The following is a 7,720-nucleotide window of genomic DNA, read 5'->3' on the forward strand; positions in this document are numbered from 1 at the left end:
ATAATCTGAAGCACCCATCGCGGTCATAAACATGACTTGGAACACCAAGAATCTGTTCCATGCTTCATAACTCTGCAAGACAGCATCGATAAGTAAGGAAATGTTCTTTACAACAACATTTTCTTTACTTCACCTTATTAAGTTTTCTTGAAAAACATTAGTTCCTCGTTGGTTGGCTCTGATACCAACTGTAACGTGTCCACCTGTTCGCTTGTAGGACACATCTTAGCAGCCCATCGGGAAGAGGGGCTAGAAAGCTCCGCCTGGCACTCCCATAGAATATTACAAGCTTTGTGATCTAGGTCTTTCCAATTTTTCCACATAGCGAAAGTATTCTGGTCGTTCCCACTTAGGACCCGACCTGAATCAAGGACTCCTCTAGTGGTCAAATTCCTAGAGAGTGACTAGCATCGAACCCTAGGCGAACTACTTTATGAAGAAACGCCAGGGTCAAAGAGGATTCATGCTACACTTGGTTCAAGGAGAATGGGAAACGAGAGGGATGCAAATCTCGGCCTCTCTGTCCATAAGGCATAGTCCCATTCTGTTCCCCTAAAACAGCATAGATCAGGATTCTAGTAACCTGAACTCTAGGTCAGCGTTACCTGCTGTTCATTCCCCTCGAGAAAAGTTCCTTGCTGTCCATTTTTCTTGAGAAAAGTTCCTGGCCAACCGGGACCACCCATCCGTAGGATGGACCCATGGCCGCATCCATTGCACTTTCCTCAGGGTTGTTTTAGTTGTCTAATTACCTAGCACATTTAGTTGGACATGCATAAAACATCTTCCTTGATTAGCCAGTCACTGGTTCCTTCACGTAACCTTAGCACTTGACATAGAAAAACAGTCGCAAACAAGTTCCTTTACATCAATTGATCTTATTTATCTTTGGAAAAACATCATATAATCCAGCCCGTAGGCTAATCCATAATCCACCCGAAGGCAATCCATAATCCACCCGAAGGCTATCCAGCAATCCACAGGAATTACTAATCTAAGATTCTACCCGCAGACTAGTATGCGGGCCTCGAGATCCAATCCCGAGTTGTGTTGGCCTCTTGTGTAGGGCCTGGAAGGCAAGGGATTTACGGCCAGAGCCCCCCTGGCACCCAAGTGTCCTCCTGCTCCAAGTAGCATCCAACAAAGAGACCTCTCATGGCGGGTTCGGTCCACGTTCTCGGCGCGGCTAACAACCCCCTTGGTTAGGGTAAGGCAAAGAGTCGGGAGTAACTGATGCTACCTCTCCCTTCATGCCTTCAACCTAAAGCATTAATTATCTTTCCATCTTTAGTTCCTTGAGCAAATGATTCAAACACTGCTTCTAAACCGTTACAAACACGATCAATCCAATGGTCATTTATTTGGCCAACTGCTAAGGAGTGAATCCTTCTCTCCAAATGCATCCAACATTCAATCTGGGATCAATTGCAACTTGGCAAGATCCCCAAGGGGTTGTTTGTTTACCCTTTTATCCTTGGGTTAGGGTCATACCCTGTCAACCCAAATTAACCAATACCTTAGTGTTTCTTAAATTAAGACAGTAAATCATGCCGACCATGTCGCTCTAACCTGATTGATCCTTTGCTTACCAGGCAAATACATAACTTCCCTTAACTTGGCAAATCAGCCCAAGAAGGGTGATGTAGCAGGATGTTTACTCATCCTCCTGCAAGTTAAACTTGTGCTAGAACCTGCCAACCTAATTCCAAGGAATGGAAAATCTTATCTTGTGATTAAACCACAAAGCCGTGCGACATTGCAACTTGTTGCCCAAGTATTGCACCTAACTCATGGAATCATTTCACCCATTGAACGGCGTTTCCTGGTCAAGGAATTATGTTTAGACAAGATGCAAGGTTTGGGGTGTCTTCTTACCAACCCAACCCTAATTGTACTAGGTCGACGTCCTAGGGTTTCCAAACTCAATCCGAGTTTTAGCATTAGGTGGATCGATCCTTAGGGTAGAAACCCTAGTTCGTTGTTTGCATGGGCGTCCAATTGACCCAAACATTCCGTGAATGTGAGTGGGACCTTTGGGTTTGAGGATTTTGACTCGACATCCAAGTACGATACTAGGCTGCTTTTCTAACGTGCCAAGTCCTAGCTAGTACTTGAGGTGTTTATCATATCGACTAGTTATGCCCATACGAATCCCTAACGGTTATAATATTACAAGTGATTTAACTAAATTGATATACTTGTCTTGTGACAAGGACGGTCCTTTCCTAGTGATGCTAAACTTGTACTAAAGATGTAAATTGTTGCAAGATGTCACAATACATTCACACATGCGATTCATTATTCCTACGCACCAAAAAGTTTGTAATAACCCTAACTTTTCTTGCTAAAGTCATTAAGCATGATAATTTGGAGAATAACCTGCATGAAACCTACAAGGTTTTACATCAAGAAATTATGCCTACAACCTTTTGTCTAAGCCATTGAATTTCATGCTTTAATATGATATGTGATCTTTTCTAATTTCAACTTTGATGAATGGAACTTACGCATGATGAATATGTAACATGCAACCCTTTTCTAGATACAACATCATTAATGAAGTTCATGCAAGACGATTATGTACCATGCAACCTTAATCCATTCCACAAGTGTCCTTGCATGCAACATGCAATGTCCATTGTTTCATTTTCATGCCATGCAACGGACGTTAACAATTCTTTCCATGAAAATTATAACAAGGAAGTTATTGACTAAATGCAAGACACGCTTGTTCTTTCATGGCCAATCAAGGATGCACTTAACAATTTCAACTTCTAACTCTAATCAATATGCTCTTAGGCTTGTTACCTTCGAAGTGCACGAAAAAGCAACATAGAGCTAAGCTCCGAAGACGGACAAGTAGTTTATGTTCGCAACTTTTGTAAATGCAAACGATCCAATTTTCATGACATGCACCAACCCTTGTCCATCGTTCAAAGAGATAATTTATCAAATGTACTTTTACCACTACCACATGAATTAATGATAAGCGTAAAATGCATTCTCCCTATGGAATAAAGCGTGCTTAAAGAATTTCTTATATATGGGATTAAAATCGTAAAACCTAGGCTTGTGGATCCGTGGGGATGTCCACATGTATGTTCAGGGAAGAACCTCCCGCGTGTGCACCTTGCGTCTTCTTGGGAGCCATCATTGATGAATTGAACTCCGTGAATTGCTCTCGCTTCTACGCGTTCTCTGAACAGCCTCAAGATCTGCCTTCTCCCTCGTACGTAGGAAATTCCTTCACCAAAATGCAGTTTTGAAAGCAACCCGAGAAGGCTTCTGGGAATGGGGCTTATGGAAGCCACCCTTAGACGCTTCTCAAGAAGCTTCTAAAAAAAACTTATGTTTTATCCAGAATAAGGTGGAGGCAAATGATTGGCAGGAAATCGACGACGAAGGGGGGGTAGTGATTGATGGCGATGGTGGCGGAAGTATGAGTAGCAGCTGGCACTGTGGGAGGCCTGTGGCGCAGCAAGGCGGCGGGTTTTCATAGTGGCGGCAGCAATGTCCTCTTTCTCTCCACGTTCATGCAACACGGCACCATCCTCTGGCTCCTCCTTCTTTCTTCCACTTGACCACAGGGGGGGTTCATATAGCCTTAGTAGGGGGGGGAGATGGTGGCCACCACGTGGCTGGTGCATGCCTCCCCCGCTCATACACCACACTCCACCACTATGCCTCCTTCTCCCACTCCCTCTCCTCCAGCCATGCATTGGCTCGGGGAAGGGATAATTAGTAAATAAAAAAATTGCCTAAATTTTCATTATTATCCAATTGCCCCTTAAAAAAGGGTGTTCCCCCGCAGTTTTTCGGTCTTAAACCTCGGCCTCAATTGCACAATGCAAATGGGCTTATTGTTGCATGTGCGGGGTAAGGATTTAGTTGCCAATATTTAGTCGACGTGGGAGATGATTTTGCATAGTTTTTTCGTGGCGTGCGGTGATCAAAGCTCCTTAATATTTCAAGCAGAAATATTACAGCTGCCCACTTCATGTCGGGGGGAGATTGAACCCAATCTTGAGTCCCTTCATCTTACTTTACCTTTTCTTTTAGTCTATTTTCAATTTCTCATGAGTCGTATGCAATTTTATGAGTAAAAGAGAAAAAGAGGGAGCTTCTTCCATTCGCTACGTACAAAACACTCATCCATTGCTCGCAACAGTGGTATCAGAGCCCAACCTAGCTCTTGGGCTTCCAATTGCGTACCATATGGCATGAAGGCGAGGCCTCTGCTGCAAATGGGCTCTACGGTCTATCTCATTGCGAATTGACCACACGGCTGGATTCCCAGGCCTTCAAAACCCCAAACCCCTCTATCATAGTCAAGAAATTTTGTGATTTTCCCAGACATTAAAGAATACCCACTCCTACATCATGGCACCATATTTCGTGAGAAATTGGAGCTCTGAGGTGGTTACTAAGCTTAATTAAAGCTTAAGTAAAATCCTAGCTTAAGCTTAAGCAAGAGCTTAATCTTTATTTTGAATTTGTGGGGGAGGGGGCATGTTTTTTGACGCCATAGCAGCATTCACGACATATTCTTGTCCAAAAACACCAAGTTTTTTTTTTGCTTAAAAGCCTTATCAAGAAAATTACATAACTTACTTGATCAAATTCAACCTCTCTTACTTTATGTCATACATAGACTCTGCAAATCTTCACAAGTCATACCTGACTATTTCTCCCATAGAGGTAGTTCTCACGCAGTTCTTTCTAGCTTCATAAATTTCACAAAAATCCCATAAAAAATTCCCGCCTTTCTTGCCTACTTCCATCCATAATTTCTTGTCCAAAGACTGTTTAAAATTTTGGTCTTACATGCCAAAATTCTTCAATGATAAGCAAGGCGTCTTTTCATTTGCAAGGCATCCTAAATCTCTGGATTTCTCCATCAAGCAATCATGGCCAATTTCGACTCTGCATCACCGCTTCCTGAGCCAACCTTCGAGCAGTTTATGGATTTAATATCCATGAAACTTGAAGAAGATCGTCAACACCGCGTAGAACTAGAGCAAGAACTGAGGTCCCTCAAGCGTCCTGCCACACTGACATTTCTACCAACAACGACAACCTAGTCCGCGCCATCAACGCTACTTTGGATGTCCACACTAGTCAAAATGAGTCCAAGTTAAGCAAGTGTACATTCAAATTTAATTCGTTTGATGATCTTAAAGATGGTCGCAAAATTCTATCATGGTTAAGCCAGTTCGAAGCTTAATTTGACAATGAGAAATACTCAGAAAGTGATAAAATTAAATGTGCATCTCATTATTTTATTGAGAAAGCTGCATTATGGTGGGATGTCATGCGTAAAAGCATTGACCATCCTCTCACATGGAATGACTTTCGCAAGAAGGTTCTCGCAAATTTTCTCCCTGCACAATTCGAGCTCCGCATGCAACAACAATGGGATCTATTCATGCAATGGGAACGTGAGTCTATCCCTCAATACATAGAAAGATTTTGGAGCACTCTCTTGCAGATCCAAATGGTGGAGCCAGTGGCCGAATCTACTTTCAAGGAGAAAGTATATGTCCAGCTTAACTCCATCCATCCAAGCCGAAGTCAACATGTTCAAGCCCAATAACTTCGATGAAGCCATATCCCTAGCTCATGATGCTGAAAAGAAGCAGTCTAAAGACCAAAGGAAATTTCCGGCATCCAACGGTAACAACATGGGTAACTTTTGTTTTAATTCTTTCCGTAACTTCAATTCTCAATATGGAAAGAAACGTTTTAACCGATGGCCATGGATGTGAAATGTTCAATCAGTTTCCAATTCTAAACCTCCCAATCTACCTTCAAATTTGCCTAAATCTGGTGAACCTGAAAATCTTAACCCAAGTGTCTCCAATGCCATTTCCAAAAATGTAATTTATTATAATTGTAATCATCCTGGTCATAGTTCAATCATGATCATGCCTTTCTTTACTTCATATCAAACATAATGATAATGCACTATAATATGCTTAGACTTGTTATATTAAGCATAGTCTTTAGCAAGACTAATAGCACTTTGCTTATCACATCGAAGAGGTGTGCTGGAGAGTGGAGGATGGCTAATATCTAATAGAACTTGTCAAATCCATACTAACTCTTGAGTTGCTAAAGATGCAACTACATATTTAGCCTCTGTAGTAGTGGAAACAATAACACAACATAGTTTCTTGCTAGTCTAAGAAATAAGACAACCATTGATAAAGAGACAATTTTCACTTGTAGAATATATAGATAAGTGAGATATTTCTCAATCTACATTTCTATAATCGAAAGTTGAAGTGAATGTTGAGAATCATAGTTTTGTCGGAACCGACAAACCAACCCAAAATCTTTAGTGCCTTTCAAATACTTCAAAACTCGTTTAGCTACAGTCCAATGCTTAAGACATGGAGAACTAAGATGTTGTCCAAGAAAATTTGTAGCAAAAAGAATATCAGGGTGAGAATTTAAACCAACAAATTGAAGACATCTAACAAGATTAGCATAAGGTTGATGTTATGCTAATTGTCCATCATTCTGTAGAAAGTGAGAGTTTTTGGTAGAGTTCATAAGACAAGGAGTACTAGTAGGATGTGTGAAACCCAAACCGAACTTCTCAATAATATCTTCAATGAACTTTGTTTGATGTAGTAATAGAACACCATTTTCTCAACAACATTGAATTTGAATACCAAGGCATGAGTGTATGTCACCAACATCAACCATGTCAAATGTAGAGAAGATAAAACCTTCTTTACTTGTTGAAGGAAGTTGAGATTGTTAGAAACAAGTGTGGTATCATTCCCATATATGGCAAGAATAACAAAACTATCATTGCATCACTTGACATATAAGTTAGGATCTAAAGAATAAGAGATAAAACCTTGTTTTGTAAGGAAAAGATCAATCTTTTGATACCAAGCTCGCGAATATTGTTTGAGACCATAGAGTGCGCGATGAAGTCTGAAAGTAAGATTTTCCTTACTTTGAATAGAAATCTCTCTAGTTGCTCCATGTACATCTCTTCCTTTAAATTTCCATTAAGAAAAGTAGTTCTCATATCCATTTGGTGAACCTTCAAATCAAACTCAACAGCAAAAACTAACAAGACCTGAATACTAGTAATATGAACAACATGTGAGAAAGTTTCTTGATAATAAACTCCTCAAATTTGTGAGAAACCTTTGGCAACTAGCATTACTTTGAAAATTTCAAATGTTCAATCTACTTTTGTTTTAGTCTTATAAACCCACTTGCATTTAATAGCAATATGTCTAGGTGGTAACTCAGCTAGAATCCACGTATCTTTAGAGAGGAGAGATTCATACTCAACTTCTATGGCCTCCTACCATTATTCCTTTTGTGGGGATGTCATGTCATCACTATAAGAGACACGGTCTTCAGAAATATTGAGAGCATTCTCAAGAATATCATCATCATAAACATGACAAGTACCATGCTCACTATCAATTGGAAGATAAACATGAAGATCAACACCAAGGTCATCATCAACAATAATCGGTGCAGGTTGTGAATCCTGATTTGAAGAGTCAATATGATCCCCTGGAAGGAGGTTCATCATCATATAGAAAAGAAAAAGAAGCTAGTAATGACTTTATATCATTAGCATTCTCTAGTGACCACATCTGTCTAGTATCCTCCTGAGACTATATACTGCCCATAACACTACAAGATATAGGCCTTATACCGACGTTAAAAGTGACAAAAATGTAAA

The sequence above is a fragment of the Lygodium microphyllum genome, chromosome 15 (assembly GCF_053477565.2).
Source record: "Lygodium microphyllum isolate KBCC chromosome 15, Lygodium_microphyllum_v1.1.10, whole genome shotgun sequence".
Lineage (NCBI taxonomy): Eukaryota > Viridiplantae > Streptophyta > Polypodiopsida > Schizaeales > Lygodiaceae > Lygodium > Lygodium microphyllum.